The following is a 19,949-nucleotide window of genomic DNA, read 5'->3' as shown; positions in this document are numbered from 1 at the left end:
GACTTCGGACGCGGAACCTGCTTCCATTCCGGAGACGGGCTACGTTCTCCGCGAGAAAGGGATCGCTTTTCTAAAATCCGTGAACTACTGGCACTGCGGAAGCGTTCGGTATGACCACGCCTCTCCGAAACACTTTCTCGCCGTGGCTTTGGTTCCTGTGTGGCAGTAGCCCCGTCCGGAACACCTTGAAGTACGGCATTTGATGGTGACGAATCCACAGCCACAACAGGGGAGGTAACCACCTGAACGGGTTCTGATCCGGTCCGTTCCGAAACTTCAGGCACAGCCAGAGGCTGAAGTACTACACTAGCTACGGGAACTGACTGAGAAGGAACGGACATGGCTTGAAAAGAATCAATACCGGTTGCAATGGGATCAGTATCCATCGCGACCGCAGCATTTAAAGGTGTTGCAGATTCCACGGAACGTGCCGGTGAAGGGGGAACACCTAACAACACGGCCGCGTATGACGCGTCGTCATCTTGGCCACGGGGCGGCAGCTGCACAGGGCGTCGACGCCGAGGACAATTTTGCCTAAAATGGTCTGTGGCATTACAATAGGAGCAGGTTTGCGGCTGACCACTATATGAAATAAAAGCCCGGTGGCCGGCCATAACCAAAAACGAAGGAACGTGCTTCCTCACAATCATTTTAACACTACGGATACCGTTTTCCACTTGATATATATAAGCGGATGACCACTTTTCTTTCGTAACAGACAAAACTGTACCATAAGGCGTAAGGCTACGAGCTATTGTCTCATTTCTAGTTTCGAAAGGAAGATTAAATACTCTCACATTTCTGATACCAAAACCCGCATTCGACAAAGTAACATTGCTAATTGACCCATCAGAGTGTTTAAATTTACGTACACCACCGTTTTCACTGACGAGGGAGTCACACAGTTCCGGACTTTTCAGTTTGACGAACAAAGAGTTCAGGAACGCGTCTAATTGCAAGCCTAGCACATCACTTTCAGAAATTTTCAAGTCAGTTTTCAGCCACGAATGAATTTCGAAAGCAGACGGTCGGGTTACGTTTCTGTCAAATTCACATTGGATATTATTTTCGCGTTCTTCAGAATCCATCGTAACTTACAGTTCAGTTGACTACAGCAGCGAAGAAACAGGCACCGCGCCGAACCGCCGCCAACCGCGAAGCACACGTAAACACCGCACGATACGTCGGAGCGAGCGCGCGATGTGTTCGGGCCCACGGCTCCGAAGAGACTGGTGCCTAAAACCAGCGCCTTAGACCGCTCGGCCACGTTACCGTTGCAGCAGCACCGGCAAAACGTTTCATTTGTACTACAAAGGTCACTTCGAAATGGAAGTATCTTGGCAATCGCCGTGCCATGTCCACTGGAAGCATCTCTTTAGGCCGTCCACAACAAGAAAATGCCGTGCCCGCCGTATGGTAGCGACGCCACTTGTCTGTAGCTGTCGCAGTTAAGGAGACAGCATCAAGAGACGTTTTCGTGCCGTGACCATGTTTCGAAACCTGGGCTTTCCGTAACCACTAAAGTATCATAGCTGTACCTGTCAGGCGGAGCTAGAATGTTCCATGTAACAGACATATGTGAGCTCAAGAAGATTGCACTTGTGATGAAGTGGTAGTACGGACTGCGGCCTGCGGAACACGAGTGAAAAACCAAGGAAGCACTGTGATTTCGGGTACTCGTGCACTATCGTCAATGCAATGGCAGCAAGGAAAAACTTTCAAAAATTGCCGTGACCAGGATTCGAACCTGGGTTATTGCGGCCACAACGCAATGTCCTAACCACTAGACGATCACGGCCATGGCCACGGAGGCGCCCACGGAAGCAGCTGGCTGGAATGCAAGTGTCGATACACAGCAAAGCCTAGGCCAAGGTGTACGCCACAGCAGTGGCAGACACGATCTCCATCACATGCATGCGAGCAAATGAACGTGCCTGCGCTGTCAGTACACTAACTACAGTGGTTAGCTGCATCCACCTCCGTGGCAATGTGTTGCAGACCTCCAAGCCTCTTGACAACAGGTACCGGTATGTGGCTGGATAACAAGTGGATAGACGCCGCATCTCTCTCGCCGTCAGGTGTTGCAACGAATCATACTTAACGTGGCTTTGTGCACGCGTCAGCGTAGCGTCAGTCGAGCAAAGTCGAGACAAGTCGCATAAGAGGAGCAACAAAAACGCGCACTTCCGGTACCGGGAATCGAACCCGGGCCTCCTGGGTGAGAGCCAGGTATCCTAGCCACTAGACCACACCGGATAACGACGGCAGCGCTCCTCCAGCGAACGCAGCAGCAACCCACGGTTAATCGACGACAAGTGTAAAAAAATCCACTCTCGCGCGTTATAGAGCGGCGTGCTCCGGACGCATTTCGTGGAGACGAACGCCAGCAATGATGAGAGCAAAAGGCGCCTACAAATCCTGTCGTTGCACCACGCACTGTTCTACGACAATTCACGAAACAGACGCTCACGCCTTGTTGTGCCGTTTTCTTTGCGGGCAAAGAGTGCAGCTGTCTACGACACAGGCTACATTACACGTTTGGCACCTGTGGGTTTGGAACCCACGCCTCCGAAGAGACTGGTGCCTGATACCAGCGCCTGAGACCGCTCGGCCACGCTACCTACACAACACGCGCGTCACAAGAGCTGCGTCCTACCCCACGAGAACACACCGCATCGGCACAAAAATGAGACGTCAAAATTGGCAACGGTGGGATTCGAACCCACGCCTCCGAAGAGACTGGTGCCTAAAACCAGCGCCTTAGACCGCTCGGCCACGTTACCGTTGCAGCAGCACCGGCAAAACGTTTCATTTGTACTACAAAGGTCACTTCGAAATGGAAGTATCTTGGCAATCGCCGTGCCATGTCCACTGGAAGCATCTCTTTAGGCCGTCCACAACAAGAAAATGCCGTGCCCGCCGTATGGTAGCGACGCCACTTGTCTGTAGCTGTCGCAGTTAAGGAGACAGCATCAAGAGACGTTTTCGTGCCGTGACCATGTTTCGAAACCTGGGCTTTCCGTAACCACTAAAGTATCATAGCTGTACCTGTCAGGCGGAGCTAGAATGTTCCATGTAACAGACATATGTGAGCTCAAGAAGATTGCACTTGTGATGAAGTGGTAGTACGGACTGCGGCCTGCGGAACACGAGTGAAAAACCAAGGAAGCACTGTGATTTCGGGTACTCGTGCACTATCGTCAATGCAATGGCAGCAAGGAAAAACTTTCAAAAATTGCCGTGACCAGGATTCGAACCTGGGTTATTGCGGCCACAACGCAATGTCCTAACCACTAGACGATCACGGCCATGGCCACGGAGGCGCCCACGGAAGCAGCTGGCTGGAATGCAAGTGTCGATACACAGCAAAGCCTAGGCCAAGGTGTACGCCACAGCAGTGGCAGACACGATCTCCATCACATGCATGCGAGCAAATGAACGTGCCTGCGCTGTCAGTACACTAACTACAGTGGTTAGCTGCATCCACCTCCGTGGCAATGTGTTGCAGACCTCCAAGCCTCTTGACAACAGGTACCGGTATGTGGCTGGATAACAAGTGGATAGACGCCGCATCTCTCTCGCCGTCAGGTGTTGCAACGAATCATACTTAACGTGGCTTTGTGCACGCGTCAGCGTAGCGTCAGTCGAGCAAAGTCGAGACAAGTCGCATAAGAGGAGCAACAAAAACGCGCACTTCCGGTACCGGGAATCGAACCCGGGCCTCCTGGGTGAGAGCCAGGTATCCTAGCCACTAGACCACACCGGATAACGACGGCAGCGCTCCTCCAGCGAACGCAGCAGCAACCCACGGTTAATCGACGACAAGTGTAAAAAAATCCACTCTCGCGCGTTATAGAGCGGCGTGCTCCGGACGCATTTCGTGGAGACGAACGCCAGCAATGATGAGAGCAAAAGGCGCCTACAAATCCTGTCGTTGCACCACGCACTGTTCTACGACAATTCACGAAACAGACGCTCACGCCTTGTTGTGCCGTTTTCTTTGCGGGCAAAGAGTGCAGCTGTCTACGACACAGGCTACATTACACGTTTGGCACCTGTGGGTTTGGAACCCACGCCTCCGAAGAGACTGGTGCCTGATACCAGCGCCTGAGACCGCTCGGCCACGCTACCTACACAACACGCGCGTCACAAGAGCTGCGTCCTACCCCACGAGAACACACCGCATCGGCACAAAAATGAGACGTCAAAATTGGCAACGGTGGGATTCGAACCCACGCCTCCGAAGAGACTGGTGCCTAAAACCAGCGCCTTAGACCGCTCGGCCACGTTACCGTTGCAGCAGCACCGGCAAAACGTTTCATTTGTACTACAAAGGTCACTTCGAAATGGAAGTATCTTGGCAATCGCCGTGCCATGTCCACTGGAAGCATCTCTTTAGGCCGTCCACAACAAGAAAATGCCGTGCCCGCCGTATGGTAGCGACGCCACTTGTCTGTAGCTGTCGCAGTTAAGGAGACAGCATCAAGAGACGTTTTCGTGCCGTGACCATGTTTCGAAACCTGGGCTTTCCGTAACCACTAAAGTATCATAGCTGTACCTGTCAGGCGGAGCTAGAATGTTCCATGTAACAGACATATGTGAGCTCAAGAAGATTGCACTTGTGATGAAGTGGTAGTACGGACTGCGGCCTGCGGAACACGAGTGAAAAACCAAGGAAGCACTGTGATTTCGGGTACTCGTGCACTATCGTCAATGCAATGGCAGCAAGGAAAAACTTTCAAAAATTGCCGTGACCAGGATTCGAACCTGGGTTATTGCGGCCACAACGCAATGTCCTAACCACTAGACGATCACGGCCATGGCCACGGAGGCGCCCACGGAAGCAGCTGGCTGGAATGCAAGTGTCGATACACAGCAAAGCCTAGGCCAAGGTGTACGCCACAGCAGTGGCAGACACGATCTCCATCACATGCATGCGAGCAAATGAACGTGCCTGCGCTGTCAGTACACTAACTACAGTGGTTAGCTGCATCCACCTCCGTGGCAATGTGTTGCAGACCTCCAAGCCTCTTGACAACAGGTACCGGTATGTGGCTGGATAACAAGTGGATAGACGCCGCATCTCTCTCGCCGTCAGGTGTTGCAACGAATCATACTTAACGTGGCTTTGTGCACGCGTCAGCGTAGCGTCAGTCGAGCAAAGTCGAGACAAGTCGCATAAGAGGAGCAACAAAAACGCGCACTTCCGGTACCGGGAATCGAACCCGGGCCTCCTGGGTGAGAGCCAGGTATCCTAGCCACTAGACCACACCGGATAACGACGGCAGCGCTCCTCCAGCGAACGCAGCAGCAACCCACGGTTAATCGACGACAAGTGTAAAAAAATCCACTCTCGCGCGTTATAGAGCGGCGTGCTCCGGACGCATTTCGTGGAGACGAACGCCAGCAATGATGAGAGCAAAAGGCGCCTACAAATCCTGTCGTTGCACCACGCACTGTTCTACGACAATTCACGAAACAGACGCTCACGCCTTGTTGTGCCGTTTTCTTTGCGGGCAAAGAGTGCAGCTGTCTACGACACAGGCTACATTACACGTTTGGCACCTGTGGGTTTGGAACCCACGCCTCCGAAGAGACTGGTGCCTGATACCAGCGCCTGAGACCGCTCGGCCACGCTACCTACACAACACGCGCGTCACAAGAGCTGCGTCCTACCCCACGAGAACACACCGCATCGGCACAAAAATGAGACGTCAAAATTGGCAACGGTGGGATTCGAACCCACGCCTCCGAAGAGACTGGTGCCTAAAACCAGCGCCTTAGACCGCTCGGCCACGTTACCGTTGCAGCAGCACCGGCAAAACGTTTCATTTGTACTACAAAGGTCACTTCGAAATGGAAGTATCTTGGCAATCGCCGTGCCATGTCCACTGGAAGCATCTCTTTAGGCCGTCCACAACAAGAAAATGCCGTGCCCGCCGTATGGTAGCGACGCCACTTGTCTGTAGCTGTCGCAGTTAAGGAGACAGCATCAAGAGACGTTTTCGTGCCGTGACCATGTTTCGAAACCTGGGCTTTTCGTAACCACTAAAGTATCATAGCTGTACCTGTCAGGCGGAGCTAGAATGTTCCATGTAACAGACATATGTGAGCTCAAGAAGATTGCACTTGTGATGAAGTGGTAGTACGGACTGCGGCCTGCGGAACACGAGTGAAAAACCAAGGAAGCACTGTGATTTCGGGTACTCGTGCACTATCGTCAATGCAATGGCAGCAAGGAAAAACTTTCAAAAATTGCCGTGACCAGGATTCGAACCTGGGTTATTGCGGCCACAACGCAATGTCCTAACCACTAGACGATCACGGCCATGGCCACGGAGGCGCCCACGGAAGCAGCTGGCTGGAATGCAAGTGTCGATACACAGCAAAGCCTAGGCCAAGGTGTACGCCACAGCAGTGGCAGACACGATCTCCATCACATGCATGCGAGCAAATGAACGTGCCTGCGCTGTCAGTACACTAACTACAGTGGTTAGCTGCATCCACCTCCGTGGCAATGTGTTGCAGACCTCCAAGCCTCTTGACAACAGGTACCGGTATGTGGCTGGATAACAAGTGGATAGACGCCGCATCTCTCTCGCCGTCAGGTGTTGCAACGAATCATACTTAACGTGGCTTTGTGCACGCGTCAGCGTAGCGTCAGTCGAGCAAAGTCGAGACAAGTCGCATAAGAGGAGCAACAAAAACGCGCACTTCCGGTACCGGGAATCGAACCCGGGCCTCCTGGGTGAGAGCCAGGTATCCTAGCCACTAGACCACACCGGATAACGACGGCAGCGCTCCTCCAGCGAACGCAGCAGCAACCCACGGTTAATCGACGACAAGTGTAAAAAAATCCACTCTCGCGCGTTATAGAGCGGCGTGCTCCGGACGCATTTCGTGGAGACGAACGCCAGCAATGATGAGAGCAAAAGGCGCCTACAAATCCTGTCGTTGCACCACGCACTGTTCTACGACAATTCACGAAACAGACGCTCACGCCTTGTTGTGCCGTTTTCTTTGCGGGCAAAGAGTGCAGCTGTCTACGACACAGGCTACATTACACGTTTGGCACCTGTGGGTTTGGAACCCACGCCTCCGAAGAGACTGGTGCCTGATACCAGCGCCTGAGACCGCTCGGCCACGCTACCTACACAACACGCGCGTCACAAGAGCTGCGTCCTACCCCACGAGAACACACCGCATCGGCACAAAAATGAGACGTCAAAATTGGCAACGGTGGGATTCGAACCCACGCCTCCGAAGAGACTGGTGCCTAAAACCAGCGCCTTAGACCGCTCGGCCACGTTACCGTTGCAGCAGCACCGGCAAAACGTTTCATTTGTACTACAAAGGTCACTTCGAAATGGAAGTATCTTGGCAATCGCCGTGCCATGTCCACTGGAAGCATCTCTTTAGGCCGTCCACAACAAGAAAATGCCGTGCCCGCCGTATGGTAGCGACGCCACTTGTCTGTAGCTGTCGCAGTTAAGGAGACAGCATCAAGAGACGTTTTCGTGCCGTGACCATGTTTCGAAACCTGGGCTTTCCGTAACCACTAAAGTATCATAGCTGTACCTGTCAGGCGGAGCTAGAATGTTCCATGTAACAGACATATGTGAGCTCAAGAAGATTGCACTTGTGATGAAGTGGTAGTACGGACTGCGGCCTGCGGAACACGAGTGAAAAACCAAGGAAGCACTGTGATTTCGGGTACTCGTGCACTATCGTCAATGCAATGGCAGCAAGGAAAAACTTTCAAAAATTGCCGTGACCAGGATTCGAACCTGGGTTATTGCGGCCACAACGCAATGTCCTAACCACTAGACGATCACGGCCATGGCCACGGAGGCGCCCACGGAAGCAGCTGGCTGGAATGCAAGTGTCGATACACAGCAAAGCCTAGGCCAAGGTGTACGCCACAGCAGTGGCAGACACGATCTCCATCACATGCATGCGAGCAAATGAACGTGCCTGCGCTGTCAGTACACTAACTACAGTGGTTAGCTGCATCCACCTCCGTGGCAATGTGTTGCAGACCTCCAAGCCTCTTGACAACAGGTACCGGTATGTGGCTGGATAACAAGTGGATAGACGCCGCATCTCTCTCGCCGTCAGGTGTTGCAACGAATCATACTTAACGTGGCTTTGTGCACGCGTCAGCGTAGCGTCAGTCGAGCAAAGTCGAGACAAGTCGCATAAGAGGAGCAACAAAAACGCGCACTTCCGGTACCGGGAATCGAACCCGGGCCTCCTGGGTGAGAGCCAGGTATCCTAGCCACTAGACCACACCGGATAACGACGGCAGCGCTCCTCCAGCGAACGCAGCAGCAACCCACGGTTAATCGACGACAAGTGTAAAAAAATCCACTCTCGCGCGTTATAGAGCGGCGTGCTCCGGACGCATTTCGTGGAGACGAACGCCAGCAATGATGAGAGCAAAAGGCGCCTACAAATCCTGTCGTTGCACCACGCACTGTTCTACGACAATTCACGAAACAGACGCTCACGCCTTGTTGTGCCGTTTTCTTTGCGGGCAAAGAGTGCAGCTGTCTACGACACAGGCTACATTACACGTTTGGCACCTGTGGGTTTGGAACCCACGCCTCCGAAGAGACTGGTGCCTGATACCAGCGCCTGAGACCGCTCGGCCACGCTACCTACACAACACGCGCGTCACAAGAGCTGCGTCCTACCCCACGAGAACACACCGCATCGGCACAAAAATGAGACGTCAAAATTGGCAACGGTGGGATTCGAACCCACGCCTCCGAAGAGACTGGTGCCTAAAACCAGCGCCTTAGACCGCTCGGCCACGTTACCGTTGCAGCAGCACCGGCAAAACGTTTCATTTGTACTACAAAGGTCACTTCGAAATGGAAGTATCTTGGCAATCGCCGTGCCATGTCCACTGGAAGCATCTCTTTAGGCCGTCCACAACAAGAAAATGCCGTGCCCGCCGTATGGTAGCGACGCCACTTGTCTGTAGCTGTCGCAGTTAAGGAGACAGCATCAAGAGACGTTTTCGTGCCGTGACCATGTTTCGAAACCTGGGCTTTCCGTAACCACTAAAGTATCATAGCTGTACCTGTCAGGCGGAGCTAGAATGTTCCATGTAACAGACATATGTGAGCTCAAGAAGATTGCACTTGTGATGAAGTGGTAGTACGGACTGCGGCCTGCGGAACACGAGTGAAAAACCAAGGAAGCACTGTGATTTCGGGTACTCGTGCACTATCGTCAATGCAATGGCAGCAAGGAAAAACTTTCAAAAATTGCCGTGACCAGGATTCGAACCTGGGTTATTGCGGCCACAACGCAATGTCCTAACCACTAGACGATCACGGCCATGGCCACGGAGGCGCCCACGGAAGCAGCTGGCTGGAATGCAAGTGTCGATACACAGCAAAGCCTAGGCCAAGGTGTACGCCACAGCAGTGGCAGACACGATCTCCATCACATGCATGCGAGCAAATGAACGTGCCTGCGCTGTCAGTACACTAACTACAGTGGTTAGCTGCATCCACCTCCGTGGCAATGTGTTGCAGACCTCCAAGCCTCTTGACAACAGGTACCGGTATGTGGCTGGATAACAAGTGGATAGACGCCGCATCTCTCTCGCCGTCAGGTGTTGCAACGAATCATACTTAACGTGGCTTTGTGCACGCGTCAGCGTAGCGTCAGTCGAGCAAAGTCGAGACAAGTCGCATAAGAGGAGCAACAAAAACGCGCACTTCCGGTACCGGGAATCGAACCCGGGCCTCCTGGGTGAGAGCCAGGTATCCTAGCCACTAGACCACACCGGATAACGACGGCAGCGCTCCTCCAGCGAACGCAGCAGCAACCCACGGTTAATCGACGACAAGTGTAAAAAAATCCACTCTCGCGCGTTATAGAGCGGCGTGCTCCGGACGCATTTCGTGGAGACGAACGCCAGCAATGATGAGAGCAAAAGGCGCCTACAAATCCTGTCGTTGCACCACGCACTGTTCTACGACAATTCACGAAACAGACGCTCACGCCTTGTTGTGCCGTTTTCTTTGCGGGCAAAGAGTGCAGCTGTCTACGACACAGGCTACATTACACGTTTGGCACCTGTGGGTTTGGAACCCACGCCTCCGAAGAGACTGGTGCCTGATACCAGCGCCTGAGACCGCTCGGCCACGCTACCTACACAACACGCGCGTCACAAGAGCTGCGTCCTACCCCACGAGAACACACCGCATCGGCACAAAAATGAGACGTCAAAATTGGCAACGGTGGGATTCGAACCCACGCCTCCGAAGAGACTGGTGCCTAAAACCAGCGCCTTAGACCGCTCGGCCACGTTACCGTTGCAGCAGCACCGGCAAAACGTTTCATTTGTACTACAAAGGTCACTTCGAAATGGAAGTATCTTGGCAATCGCCGTGCCATGTCCACTGGAAGCATCTCTTTAGGCCGTCCACAACAAGAAAATGCCGTGCCCGCCGTATGGTAGCGACGCCACTTGTCTGTAGCTGTCGCAGTTAAGGAGACAGCATCAAGAGACGTTTTCGTGCCGTGACCATGTTTCGAAACCTGGGCTTTCCGTAACCACTAAAGTATCATAGCTGTACCTGTCAGGCGGAGCTAGAATGTTCCATGTAACAGACATATGTGAGCTCAAGAAGATTGCACTTGTGATGAAGTGGTAGTACGGACTGCGGCCTGCGGAACACGAGTGAAAAACCAAGGAAGCACTGTGATTTCGGGTACTCGTGCACTATCGTCAATGCAATGGCAGCAAGGAAAAACTTTCAAAAATTGCCGTGACCAGGATTCGAACCTGGGTTATTGCGGCCACAACGCAATGTCCTAACCACTAGACGATCACGGCCATGGCCACGGAGGCGCCCACGGAAGCAGCTGGCTGGAATGCAAGTGTCGATACACAGCAAAGCCTAGGCCAAGGTGTACGCCACAGCAGTGGCAGACACGATCTCCATCACATGCATGCGAGCAAATGAACGTGCCTGCGCTGTCAGTACACTAACTACAGTGGTTAGCTGCATCCACCTCCGTGGCAATGTGTTGCAGACCTCCAAGCCTCTTGACAACAGGTACCGGTATGTGGCTGGATAACAAGTGGATAGACGCCGCATCTCTCTCGCCGTCAGGTGTTGCAACGAATCATACTTAACGTGGCTTTGTGCACGCGTCAGCGTAGCGTCAGTCGAGCAAAGTCGAGACAAGTCGCATAAGAGGAGCAACAAAAACGCGCACTTCCGGTACCGGGAATCGAACCCGGGCCTCCTGGGTGAGAGCCAGGTATCCTAGCCACTAGACCACACCGGATAACGACGGCAGCGCTCCTCCAGCGAACGCAGCAGCAACCCACGGTTAATCGACGACAAGTGTAAAAAAATCCACTCTCGCGCGTTATAGAGCGGCGTGCTCCGGACGCATTTCGTGGAGACGAACGCCAGCAATGATGAGAGCAAAAGGCGCCTACAAATCCTGTCGTTGCACCACGCACTGTTCTACGACAATTCACGAAACAGACGCTCACGCCTTGTTGTGCCGTTTTCTTTGCGGGCAAAGAGTGCAGCTGTCTACGACACAGGCTACATTACACGTTTGGCACCTGTGGGTTTGGAACCCACGCCTCCGAAGAGACTGGTGCCTGATACCAGCGCCTGAGACCGCTCGGCCACGCTACCTACACAACACGCGCGTCACAAGAGCTGCGTCCTACCCCACGAGAACACACCGCATCGGCACAAAAATGAGACGTCAAAATTGGCAACGGTGGGATTCGAACCCACGCCTCCGAAGAGACTGGTGCCTAAAACCAGCGCCTTAGACCGCTCGGCCACGTTACCGTTGCAGCAGCACCGGCAAAACGTTTCATTTGTACTACAAAGGTCACTTCGAAATGGAAGTATCTTGGCAATCGCCGTGCCATGTCCACTGGAAGCATCTCTTTAGGCCGTCCACAACAAGAAAATGCCGTGCCCGCCGTATGGTAGCGACGCCACTTGTCTGTAGCTGTCGCAGTTAAGGAGACAGCATCAAGAGACGTTTTCGTGCCGTGACCATGTTTCGAAACCTGGGCTTTTCGTAACCACTAAAGTATCATAGCTGTACCTGTCAGGCGGAGCTAGAATGTTCCATGTAACAGACATATGTGAGCTCAAGAAGATTGCACTTGTGATGAAGTGGTAGTACGGACTGCGGCCTGCGGAACACGAGTGAAAAACCAAGGAAGCACTGTGATTTCGGGTACTCGTGCACTATCGTCAATGCAATGGCAGCAAGGAAAAACTTTCAAAAATTGCCGTGACCAGGATTCGAACCTGGGTTATTGCGGCCACAACGCAATGTCCTAACCACTAGACGATCACGGCCATGGCCACGGAGGCGCCCACGGAAGCAGCTGGCTGGAATGCAAGTGTCGATACACAGCAAAGCCTAGGCCAAGGTGTACGCCACAGCAGTGGCAGACACGATCTCCATCACATGCATGCGAGCAAATGAACGTGCCTGCGCTGTCAGTACACTAACTACAGTGGTTAGCTGCATCCACCTCCGTGGCAATGTGTTGCAGACCTCCAAGCCTCTTGACAACAGGTACCGGTATGTGGCTGGATAACAAGTGGATAGACGCCGCATCTCTCTCGCCGTCAGGTGTTGCAACGAATCATACTTAACGTGGCTTTGTGCACGCGTCAGCGTAGCGTCAGTCGAGCAAAGTCGAGACAAGTCGCATAAGAGGAGCAACAAAAACGCGCACTTCCGGTACCGGGAATCGAACCCGGGCCTCCTGGGTGAGAGCCAGGTATCCTAGCCACTAGACCACACCGGATAACGACGGCAGCGCTCCTCCAGCGAACGCAGCAGCAACCCACGGTTAATCGACGACAAGTGTAAAAAAATCCACTCTCGCGCGTTATAGAGCGGCGTGCTCCGGACGCATTTCGTGGAGACGAACGCCAGCAATGATGAGAGCAAAAGGCGCCTACAAATCCTGTCGTTGCACCACGCACTGTTCTACGACAATTCACGAAACAGACGCTCACGCCTTGTTGTGCCGTTTTCTTTGCGGGCAAAGAGTGCAGCTGTCTACGACACAGGCTACATTACACGTTTGGCACCTGTGGGTTTGGAACCCACGCCTCCGAAGAGACTGGTGCCTGATACCAGCGCCTGAGACCGCTCGGCCACGCTACCTACACAACACGCGCGTCACAAGAGCTGCGTCCTACCCCACGAGAACACACCGCATCGGCACAAAAATGAGACGTCAAAATTGGCAACGGTGGGATTCGAACCCACGCCTCCGAAGAGACTGGTGCCTAAAACCAGCGCCTTAGACCGCTCGGCCACGTTACCGTTGCAGCAGCACCGGCAAAACGTTTCATTTGTACTACAAAGGTCACTTCGAAATGGAAGTATCTTGGCAATCGCCGTGCCATGTCCACTGGAAGCATCTCTTTAGGCCGTCCACAACAAGAAAATGCCGTGCCCGCCGTATGGTAGCGACGCCACTTGTCTGTAGCTGTCGCAGTTAAGGAGACAGCATCAAGAGACGTTTTCGTGCCGTGACCATGTTTCGAAACCTGGGCTTTCCGTAACCACTAAAGTATCATAGCTGTACCTGTCAGGCGGAGCTAGAATGTTCCATGTAACAGACATATGTGAGCTCAAGAAGATTGCACTTGTGATGAAGTGGTAGTACGGACTGCGGCCTGCGGAACACGAGTGAAAAACCAAGGAAGCACTGTGATTTCGGGTACTCGTGCACTATCGTCAATGCAATGGCAGCAAGGAAAAACTTTCAAAAATTGCCGTGACCAGGATTCGAACCTGGGTTATTGCGGCCACAACGCAATGTCCTAACCACTAGACGATCACGGCCATGGCCACGGAGGCGCCCACGGAAGCAGCTGGCTGGAATGCAAGTGTCGATACACAGCAAAGCCTAGGCCAAGGTGTACGCCACAGCAGTGGCAGACACGATCTCCATCACATGCATGCGAGCAAATGAACGTGCCTGCGCTGTCAGTACACTAACTACAGTGGTTAGCTGCATCCACCTCCGTGGCAATGTGTTGCAGACCTCCAAGCCTCTTGACAACAGGTACCGGTATGTGGCTGGATAACAAGTGGATAGACGCCGCATCTCTCTCGCCGTCAGGTGTTGCAACGAATCATACTTAACGTGGCTTTGTGCACGCGTCAGCGTAGCGTCAGTCGAGCAAAGTCGAGACAAGTCGCATAAGAGGAGCAACAAAAACGCGCACTTCCGGTACCGGGAATCGAACCCGGGCCTCCTGGGTGAGAGCCAGGTATCCTAGCCACTAGACCACACCGGATAACGACGGCAGCGCTCCTCCAGCGAACGCAGCAGCAACCCACGGTTAATCGACGACAAGTGTAAAAAAATCCACTCTCGCGCGTTATAGAGCGGCGTGCTCCGGACGCATTTCGTGGAGACGAACGCCAGCAATGATGAGAGCAAAAGGCGCCTACAAATCCTGTCGTTGCACCACGCACTGTTCTACGACAATTCACGAAACAGACGCTCACGCCTTGTTGTGCCGTTTTCTTTGCGGGCAAAGAGTGCAGCTGTCTACGACACAGGCTACATTACACGTTTGGCACCTGTGGGTTTGGAACCCACGCCTCCGAAGAGACTGGTGCCTGATACCAGCGCCTGAGACCGCTCGGCCACGCTACCTACACAACACGCGCGTCACAAGAGCTGCGTCCTACCCCACGAGAACACACCGCATCGGCACAAAAATGAGACGTCAAAATTGGCAACGGTGGGATTCGAACCCACGCCTCCGAAGAGACTGGTGCCTAAAACCAGCGCCTTAGACCGCTCGGCCACGTTACCGTTGCAGCAGCACCGGCAAAACGTTTCATTTTGTACTACAAAGGTCACTTCGAAATGGAAGTATCTTGGCAATCGCCGTGCCATGTCCACTGGAAGCATCTCTTTAGGCCGTCCACAAACAAGAAAATGCCGTGCCCGCCGTATGGTAGCGACGCCACTTGTCTGTAGCTGTCGCAGTTAAGGAGACAGCATCAAGAGACGTTTTCGTGCCGTGACCATGTTTCGAAACCTGGGCTTTTCGTAACCACTAAAGTATCATAGCTGTACCTGTCAGGCGGAGCTAGAATGTTCCATGTAACAGACATATGTGAGCTCAAGAAGATTGCACTTGTGATGAAGTGGTAGTACGGACTGCGGCCTGCGGAACACGAGTGAAAAACCAAGGAAGCACTGTGATTTCGGGTACTCGTGCACTATCGTCAATGCAATGGCAGCAAGGAAAAACTTTCAAAAATTGCCGTGACCAGGATTCGAACCTGGGTTATTGCGGCCACAACGCAATGTCCTAACCACTAGACGATCACGGCCATGGCCACGGAGGCGCCCACGGAAGCAGCTGGCTGGAATGCAAGTGTCGATACACAGCAAAGCCTAGGCCAAGGTGTACGCCACAGCAGTGGCAGACACGATCTCCATCACATGCATGCGAGCAAATGAACGTGCCTGCGCTGTCAGTACACTAACTACAGTGGTTAGCTGCATCCACCTCCGTGGCAATGTGTTGCAGACCTCCAAGCCTCTTGACAACAGGTACCGGTATGTGGCTGGATAACAAGTGGATAGACGCCGCATCTCTCTCGCCGTCAGGTGTTGCAACGAATCATACTTAACGTGGCTTTGTGCACGCGTCAGCGTAGCGTCAGTCGAGCAAAGTCGAGACAAGTCGCATAAGAGGAGCAACAAAAACGCGCACTTCCGGTACCGGGAATCGAACCCGGGCCTCCTGGGTGAGAGCCAGGTATCCTAGCCACTAGACCCACACCGGATAACGACGGCAGCGCTCCTCCAGCGAACGCAGCAGCAACCCACGGTTAATCGACGACAAGTGTAAAAAAATCCACTCTCGCGCGTTATAGAGCGGCGTGCTCCGGACGCATTTCGTGGAGACGAACGCCAGCAATGATGAGAGCAAAAAGGCGCCTACAAATCCTGTCGTTGCACCACGCACTGTTCTACGACAATTCACGAAACAGACGCTCACGCCTTGTTGTGCCGTTTTCTTTGCGGGCAAAGAGTGCAGCTGTCTACGACACAGGCTACATTACACGTTTGGCACCTGTGGGTTTGGAACCCACGCCCCCGAAGAGACTGGTGCCTGATACCAGCGCCTGAGACCGCTCGGCCACGCTACCTACACAACACGCGCGTCACAAGAGCTGCGTCCTACCCCACGAGAACACACCGCATCGGCACAAAAATGAGACGTCAAAATTGGCAACGGTGGGATTCGAACCCACGCCTCCGAAGAGACTGGTGCCTAAAACCAGCGCCTTAGACCGCTCGGCCACGTTACCGTTGCAGCAGCACCGGCAAAACGTTTCATTTGTACTACAAAGGTCACTTCGAAATGGAAGTATCTTGGCAATCGCCGTGCCATGTCCACTGGAAGCATCTCTTTAGGCCGTCCACAACAAGAAAATGCCGTGCCCGCCGTATGGTAGCGACGCCACTTGTCTGTAGCTGTCGCAGTTAAGGAGACAGCATCAAGAGACGTTTTCGTGCCGTGACCATGTTTCGAAACCTGGGCTTTCCGTAACCACTAAAGTATCATAGCTGTACCTGTCAGGCGGAGCTAGAATGTTCCATGTAACAGACATATGTGAGCTCAAGAAGATTGCACTTGTGATGAAGTGGTAGTACGGACTGCGGCCTGCGGAACACGAGTGAAAAACCAAGGAAGCACTGTGATTTCGGGTACTCGTGCACTATCGTCAATGCAATGGCAGCAAGGAAAAACTTTCAAAAATTGCCGTGACCAGGATTCGAACCTGGGTTATTGCGGCCACAACGCAATGTCCTAACCACTAGACGATCACGGCCATGGCCACGGAGGCGCCCACGGAAGCAGCTGGCTGGAATGCAAGTGTCGATACACAGCAAAGCCTAGGCCAAGGTGTACGCCACAGCAGTGGCAGACACGATCTCCATCACATGCATGCGAGCAAATGAACGTGCCTGCGCTGTCAGTACACTAACTACAGTGGTTAGCTGCATCCACCTCCGTGGCAATGTGTTGCAGACCTCCAAGCCTCTTGACAACAGGTACCGGTATGTGGCTGGATAACAAGTGGATAGACGCCGCATCTCTCTCGCCGTCAGGTGTTGCAACGAATCATACTTAACGTGGCTTTGTGCACGCGTCAGCGTAGCGTCAGTCGAGCAAAGTCGAGACAAGTCGCATAAGAGGAGCAACAAAAACGCGCACTTCCGGTACCGGGAATCGAACCCGGGCCTCCTGGGTGAGAGCCAGGTATCCTAGCCACTAGACCACACCGGATAACGACGGCAGCGCTCCTCCAGCGAACGCAGCAGCAACCCACGGTTAATCGACGACAAGTGTAAAAAAATCCACTCTCGCGCGTTATAGAGCGGCGTGCTCCGGACGCATTTCGTGAGACGAACGCCAGCAATGATGAGAGCAAAAGGCGCCTACAAATCCTGTCGTTGCACCACGCACTGTTCTACGACAATTCACGAAACAGACGCTCACGCCTTGTTGTGCCGTTTTCTTTGCGGGCAAAGAGTGCAGCTGTCTACGACACAGGCTACATTACACGTTGGCACCTGTGGGTTTGGAACCCACGCCTCCGAAGAGACTGGTGCCTGATACCAGCGCCTGAGACCGCTCGGCCACGCTACCTACACAACACGCGCGTCACAAGAGCTGCGTCCTACCCCACGAGAACACACCGCATCGGCACAAAAAATGAGACGTCAAAATTGGCAACGGTGGGATTCGAACCCACGCCTCCGAAGAGACTGGTGCCTAAAACCAGCGCCTTAGACCGCTCGGCCACGTTTACCGTTGCAGCAGCACCGGCAAAACGTTTCATTTGTACTACAAAGGTCACTTCGAAATGGAAGTATCTTGGCAATCGCCGTGCCATGTCCACTGGAAGCATCTCTTTAGGCCGTCCACAACAAGAAAATGCCGTGCCCGCCGTATGGTAGCGACGCCACTTGTCTGTAGCTGTCGCAGTTAAGGAGACAGCATCAAGAGACGTTTTCGTGCCGTGACCATGTTTCGAAACCTGGGCTTTCCGTAACCACTAAAGTATCATAGCTGTACCTGTCAGGCGGAGCTAGAATGTTCCATGTAACAGACATATGTGAGCTCAAGAAGATTGCACTTGTGATGAAGTGGTAGTACGGACTGCGGCCTGCGGAACACGAGTGAAAAACCAAGGAAGCACTGTGATTTCGGGTACTCGTGCACTATCGTCAATGCAATGGCAGCAAGGAAAAACTTTCAAAAATTGCCGTGACCAGGATTCGAACCTGGGTTATTGCGGCCACAACGCAATGTCCTAACCACTAGACGATCACGGCCATGGCCACGGAGGCGCCCACGGAAGCAGCTGGCTGGAATGCAAGTGTCGATACACAGCAAAGCCTAGGCCAAGGTGTACGCCACAGCAGTGGCAGACACGATCTCCATCACATGCATGCGAGCAAATGAACGTGCCTGCGCTGTCAGTACACTAACTACAGTGGTTAGCTGCATCCACCTCCGTGGCAATGTGTTGCAGACCTCCAAGCCTCTTGACAACAGGTACCGGTATGTGGCTGGATAACAAGTGGATAGACGCCGCATCTCTCTCGCCGTCAGGTGTTGCAACGAATCATACTTAACGTGGCTTTGTGCACGCGTCCAGCGTAGCGTCAGTCGAGCAAAGTCGAGACAAGTCGCATAAGAGGAGCAACAAAAAACGCGCACTTCCGGTACCGGGAATCGAACCCGGGCCTCCTGGGTGAGAGCCAGGTATCCTAGCCACTAGACCACACCGGATAACGACGGCAGCGCTCCTCCAGCGAACGCAGCAGCAACCCACGGTTAATCGACGACAAGTGTAAAAAAATCCACTCTCGCGCGTTATAGAGCGGCGTGCTCCGGACGCATTTCGTGGAGACGAACGCCAGCAATGATGAGAGCAAAAGGCGCCTACAAATCCTGTCGTTGCACCACGCACTGTTCTACGACAATTCACGAAACAGACGCTCACGCCTTGTTGTGCCGTTTTCTTTGCGGGCAAAGAGTGCAGCTGTCTACGACACAGGCTACATTACACGTTTGGCACCTGTGGGTTTGGAACCCACGCCTCCGAAGAGACTGGTGCCTGATACCAGCGCCTGAGACCGCTCGGCCACGCTACCTACACAACACGCGCGTCACAAGAGCTGCGTCCTACCCCACGAGAACACACCGCAATCGGCACAAAAATGAGACGTCAAAATTGGCAACGGTGGGATTCGAACCCACGCCTCCGAAGAGACTGGTGCCTAAAACCAGCGCCTTAGACCGCTCGGCCACGTTACCGTTGCAGCAGCACCGGCAAAACGTTTCATTTGTACTACAAAGGTCACTTCGAAATGGAAGTATCTTGGCAATCGCCGTGCCATGTCCACTGGAAGCATCTCTTTAGGCCGTCCACAACAAGAAAATGCCGTGCCCGCCGTATGGTAGCGACGCCACTTGTCTGTAGCTGTCGCAGTTAAGGAGACAGCATCAAGAGACGTTTTCGTGCCGTGACCATGTTTCGAAACCTGGGCTTTCCGTAACCACTAAAGTATCATAGCTGTACCTGTCAGGCGGAGCTAGAATGTTCCATGTAACAGACATATGTGAGCTCAAGAAGATTGCACTTGTGATGAAGTGGTAGTACGGACTGCGGCCTGCGGAACACGAGTGAAAAACCAAGGAAGCACTGTGATTTCGGGTACTCGTGCACTATCGTCAATGCAATGGCAGCAAGGAAAAACTTTCAAAAATTGCCGTGACCAGGATTCGAACCTGGGTTATTGCGGCCACAACGCAATGTCCTAACCACTAGACGATCACGGCCATGGCCAACACGCGATCTAGTGT

General features: G+C 53.4%; 37 non-coding genes across 37 annotated transcripts; all 37 read right to left on the bottom strand.

The window, feature by feature from the left end:
- Window positions 1–1,726: 1,726 nt before the first annotated feature.
- Window positions 1,727–1,798, bottom strand: Trnah-gug (transfer RNA histidin (anticodon GUG)). Its single transcript has one exon. It is a non-coding gene; the product is annotated as a tRNA-His (tRNA).
- A 386-nt stretch (window positions 1,799–2,184) lies between these two features.
- Trnae-cuc (transfer RNA glutamic acid (anticodon CUC)) lies at window positions 2,185–2,256 on the bottom strand. The gene has a single exon. It is a non-coding gene; the product is annotated as a tRNA-Glu (tRNA).
- Window positions 2,257–2,701: 445 nt separating this feature from the next.
- On the bottom strand, window positions 2,702–2,783 carry Trnal-uag (transfer RNA leucine (anticodon UAG)). The gene has a single exon. It is a non-coding gene; the product is annotated as a tRNA-Leu (tRNA).
- A 453-nt stretch (window positions 2,784–3,236) lies between these two features.
- Window positions 3,237–3,308, bottom strand: Trnah-gug (transfer RNA histidin (anticodon GUG)). The gene has a single exon. It is a non-coding gene; the product is annotated as a tRNA-His (tRNA).
- Window positions 3,309–3,694: 386 nt separating this feature from the next.
- On the bottom strand, window positions 3,695–3,766 carry Trnae-cuc (transfer RNA glutamic acid (anticodon CUC)). The gene has a single exon. It is a non-coding gene; the product is annotated as a tRNA-Glu (tRNA).
- A 445-nt stretch (window positions 3,767–4,211) lies between these two features.
- On the bottom strand, window positions 4,212–4,293 carry Trnal-uag (transfer RNA leucine (anticodon UAG)). Its single transcript has one exon. It is a non-coding gene; the product is annotated as a tRNA-Leu (tRNA).
- Window positions 4,294–4,746: 453 nt separating this feature from the next.
- On the bottom strand, window positions 4,747–4,818 carry Trnah-gug (transfer RNA histidin (anticodon GUG)). Its single transcript has one exon. It is a non-coding gene; the product is annotated as a tRNA-His (tRNA).
- Window positions 4,819–5,204: 386 nt separating this feature from the next.
- Window positions 5,205–5,276, bottom strand: Trnae-cuc (transfer RNA glutamic acid (anticodon CUC)). The gene has a single exon. It is a non-coding gene; the product is annotated as a tRNA-Glu (tRNA).
- A 445-nt stretch (window positions 5,277–5,721) lies between these two features.
- Trnal-uag (transfer RNA leucine (anticodon UAG)) lies at window positions 5,722–5,803 on the bottom strand. The gene has a single exon. It is a non-coding gene; the product is annotated as a tRNA-Leu (tRNA).
- Window positions 5,804–6,256: 453 nt separating this feature from the next.
- On the bottom strand, window positions 6,257–6,328 carry Trnah-gug (transfer RNA histidin (anticodon GUG)). Its single transcript has one exon. It is a non-coding gene; the product is annotated as a tRNA-His (tRNA).
- Window positions 6,329–6,714: 386 nt separating this feature from the next.
- Window positions 6,715–6,786, bottom strand: Trnae-cuc (transfer RNA glutamic acid (anticodon CUC)). Its single transcript has one exon. It is a non-coding gene; the product is annotated as a tRNA-Glu (tRNA).
- A 445-nt stretch (window positions 6,787–7,231) lies between these two features.
- Window positions 7,232–7,313, bottom strand: Trnal-uag (transfer RNA leucine (anticodon UAG)). The gene has a single exon. It is a non-coding gene; the product is annotated as a tRNA-Leu (tRNA).
- Window positions 7,314–7,766: 453 nt separating this feature from the next.
- On the bottom strand, window positions 7,767–7,838 carry Trnah-gug (transfer RNA histidin (anticodon GUG)). The gene has a single exon. It is a non-coding gene; the product is annotated as a tRNA-His (tRNA).
- A 386-nt stretch (window positions 7,839–8,224) lies between these two features.
- Trnae-cuc (transfer RNA glutamic acid (anticodon CUC)) lies at window positions 8,225–8,296 on the bottom strand. The gene has a single exon. It is a non-coding gene; the product is annotated as a tRNA-Glu (tRNA).
- A 445-nt stretch (window positions 8,297–8,741) lies between these two features.
- Trnal-uag (transfer RNA leucine (anticodon UAG)) lies at window positions 8,742–8,823 on the bottom strand. The gene has a single exon. It is a non-coding gene; the product is annotated as a tRNA-Leu (tRNA).
- Window positions 8,824–9,276: 453 nt separating this feature from the next.
- On the bottom strand, window positions 9,277–9,348 carry Trnah-gug (transfer RNA histidin (anticodon GUG)). Its single transcript has one exon. It is a non-coding gene; the product is annotated as a tRNA-His (tRNA).
- A 386-nt stretch (window positions 9,349–9,734) lies between these two features.
- Window positions 9,735–9,806, bottom strand: Trnae-cuc (transfer RNA glutamic acid (anticodon CUC)). The gene has a single exon. It is a non-coding gene; the product is annotated as a tRNA-Glu (tRNA).
- A 445-nt stretch (window positions 9,807–10,251) lies between these two features.
- Trnal-uag (transfer RNA leucine (anticodon UAG)) lies at window positions 10,252–10,333 on the bottom strand. The gene has a single exon. It is a non-coding gene; the product is annotated as a tRNA-Leu (tRNA).
- A 453-nt stretch (window positions 10,334–10,786) lies between these two features.
- Window positions 10,787–10,858, bottom strand: Trnah-gug (transfer RNA histidin (anticodon GUG)). Its single transcript has one exon. It is a non-coding gene; the product is annotated as a tRNA-His (tRNA).
- A 386-nt stretch (window positions 10,859–11,244) lies between these two features.
- On the bottom strand, window positions 11,245–11,316 carry Trnae-cuc (transfer RNA glutamic acid (anticodon CUC)). The gene has a single exon. It is a non-coding gene; the product is annotated as a tRNA-Glu (tRNA).
- Window positions 11,317–11,761: 445 nt separating this feature from the next.
- Trnal-uag (transfer RNA leucine (anticodon UAG)) lies at window positions 11,762–11,843 on the bottom strand. Its single transcript has one exon. It is a non-coding gene; the product is annotated as a tRNA-Leu (tRNA).
- Window positions 11,844–12,296: 453 nt separating this feature from the next.
- On the bottom strand, window positions 12,297–12,368 carry Trnah-gug (transfer RNA histidin (anticodon GUG)). Its single transcript has one exon. It is a non-coding gene; the product is annotated as a tRNA-His (tRNA).
- A 386-nt stretch (window positions 12,369–12,754) lies between these two features.
- Trnae-cuc (transfer RNA glutamic acid (anticodon CUC)) lies at window positions 12,755–12,826 on the bottom strand. Its single transcript has one exon. It is a non-coding gene; the product is annotated as a tRNA-Glu (tRNA).
- A 445-nt stretch (window positions 12,827–13,271) lies between these two features.
- On the bottom strand, window positions 13,272–13,353 carry Trnal-uag (transfer RNA leucine (anticodon UAG)). Its single transcript has one exon. It is a non-coding gene; the product is annotated as a tRNA-Leu (tRNA).
- A 453-nt stretch (window positions 13,354–13,806) lies between these two features.
- On the bottom strand, window positions 13,807–13,878 carry Trnah-gug (transfer RNA histidin (anticodon GUG)). Its single transcript has one exon. It is a non-coding gene; the product is annotated as a tRNA-His (tRNA).
- A 386-nt stretch (window positions 13,879–14,264) lies between these two features.
- Window positions 14,265–14,336, bottom strand: Trnae-cuc (transfer RNA glutamic acid (anticodon CUC)). Its single transcript has one exon. It is a non-coding gene; the product is annotated as a tRNA-Glu (tRNA).
- A 445-nt stretch (window positions 14,337–14,781) lies between these two features.
- Window positions 14,782–14,863, bottom strand: Trnal-uag (transfer RNA leucine (anticodon UAG)). The gene has a single exon. It is a non-coding gene; the product is annotated as a tRNA-Leu (tRNA).
- A 455-nt stretch (window positions 14,864–15,318) lies between these two features.
- On the bottom strand, window positions 15,319–15,390 carry Trnah-gug (transfer RNA histidin (anticodon GUG)). The gene has a single exon. It is a non-coding gene; the product is annotated as a tRNA-His (tRNA).
- Window positions 15,391–15,776: 386 nt separating this feature from the next.
- Trnae-cuc (transfer RNA glutamic acid (anticodon CUC)) lies at window positions 15,777–15,849 on the bottom strand. Its single transcript has one exon. It is a non-coding gene; the product is annotated as a tRNA-Glu (tRNA).
- A 446-nt stretch (window positions 15,850–16,295) lies between these two features.
- On the bottom strand, window positions 16,296–16,377 carry Trnal-uag (transfer RNA leucine (anticodon UAG)). Its single transcript has one exon. It is a non-coding gene; the product is annotated as a tRNA-Leu (tRNA).
- Window positions 16,378–16,830: 453 nt separating this feature from the next.
- Trnah-gug (transfer RNA histidin (anticodon GUG)) lies at window positions 16,831–16,902 on the bottom strand. The gene has a single exon. It is a non-coding gene; the product is annotated as a tRNA-His (tRNA).
- A 386-nt stretch (window positions 16,903–17,288) lies between these two features.
- Window positions 17,289–17,360, bottom strand: Trnae-cuc (transfer RNA glutamic acid (anticodon CUC)). Its single transcript has one exon. It is a non-coding gene; the product is annotated as a tRNA-Glu (tRNA).
- A 444-nt stretch (window positions 17,361–17,804) lies between these two features.
- Window positions 17,805–17,887, bottom strand: Trnal-uag (transfer RNA leucine (anticodon UAG)). Its single transcript has one exon. It is a non-coding gene; the product is annotated as a tRNA-Leu (tRNA).
- A 453-nt stretch (window positions 17,888–18,340) lies between these two features.
- On the bottom strand, window positions 18,341–18,412 carry Trnah-gug (transfer RNA histidin (anticodon GUG)). The gene has a single exon. It is a non-coding gene; the product is annotated as a tRNA-His (tRNA).
- Window positions 18,413–18,800: 388 nt separating this feature from the next.
- Window positions 18,801–18,872, bottom strand: Trnae-cuc (transfer RNA glutamic acid (anticodon CUC)). The gene has a single exon. It is a non-coding gene; the product is annotated as a tRNA-Glu (tRNA).
- A 446-nt stretch (window positions 18,873–19,318) lies between these two features.
- Trnal-uag (transfer RNA leucine (anticodon UAG)) lies at window positions 19,319–19,400 on the bottom strand. Its single transcript has one exon. It is a non-coding gene; the product is annotated as a tRNA-Leu (tRNA).
- Window positions 19,401–19,853: 453 nt separating this feature from the next.
- Trnah-gug (transfer RNA histidin (anticodon GUG)) lies at window positions 19,854–19,925 on the bottom strand. Its single transcript has one exon. It is a non-coding gene; the product is annotated as a tRNA-His (tRNA).
- Between the last annotated feature and the right edge of the window lie 24 nt (window positions 19,926–19,949).

The sequence above is a fragment of the Schistocerca gregaria genome, chromosome 1 (genome assembly GCF_023897955.1).
Source record: "Schistocerca gregaria isolate iqSchGreg1 chromosome 1, iqSchGreg1.2, whole genome shotgun sequence".
NCBI classification, from domain to species: Eukaryota; Metazoa; Arthropoda; class Insecta; order Orthoptera; family Acrididae; genus Schistocerca; species Schistocerca gregaria.
The sequence above is the reverse complement of the archived record's forward strand: the minus strand, read 5'-3'. Positions and strand labels throughout refer to the sequence as shown.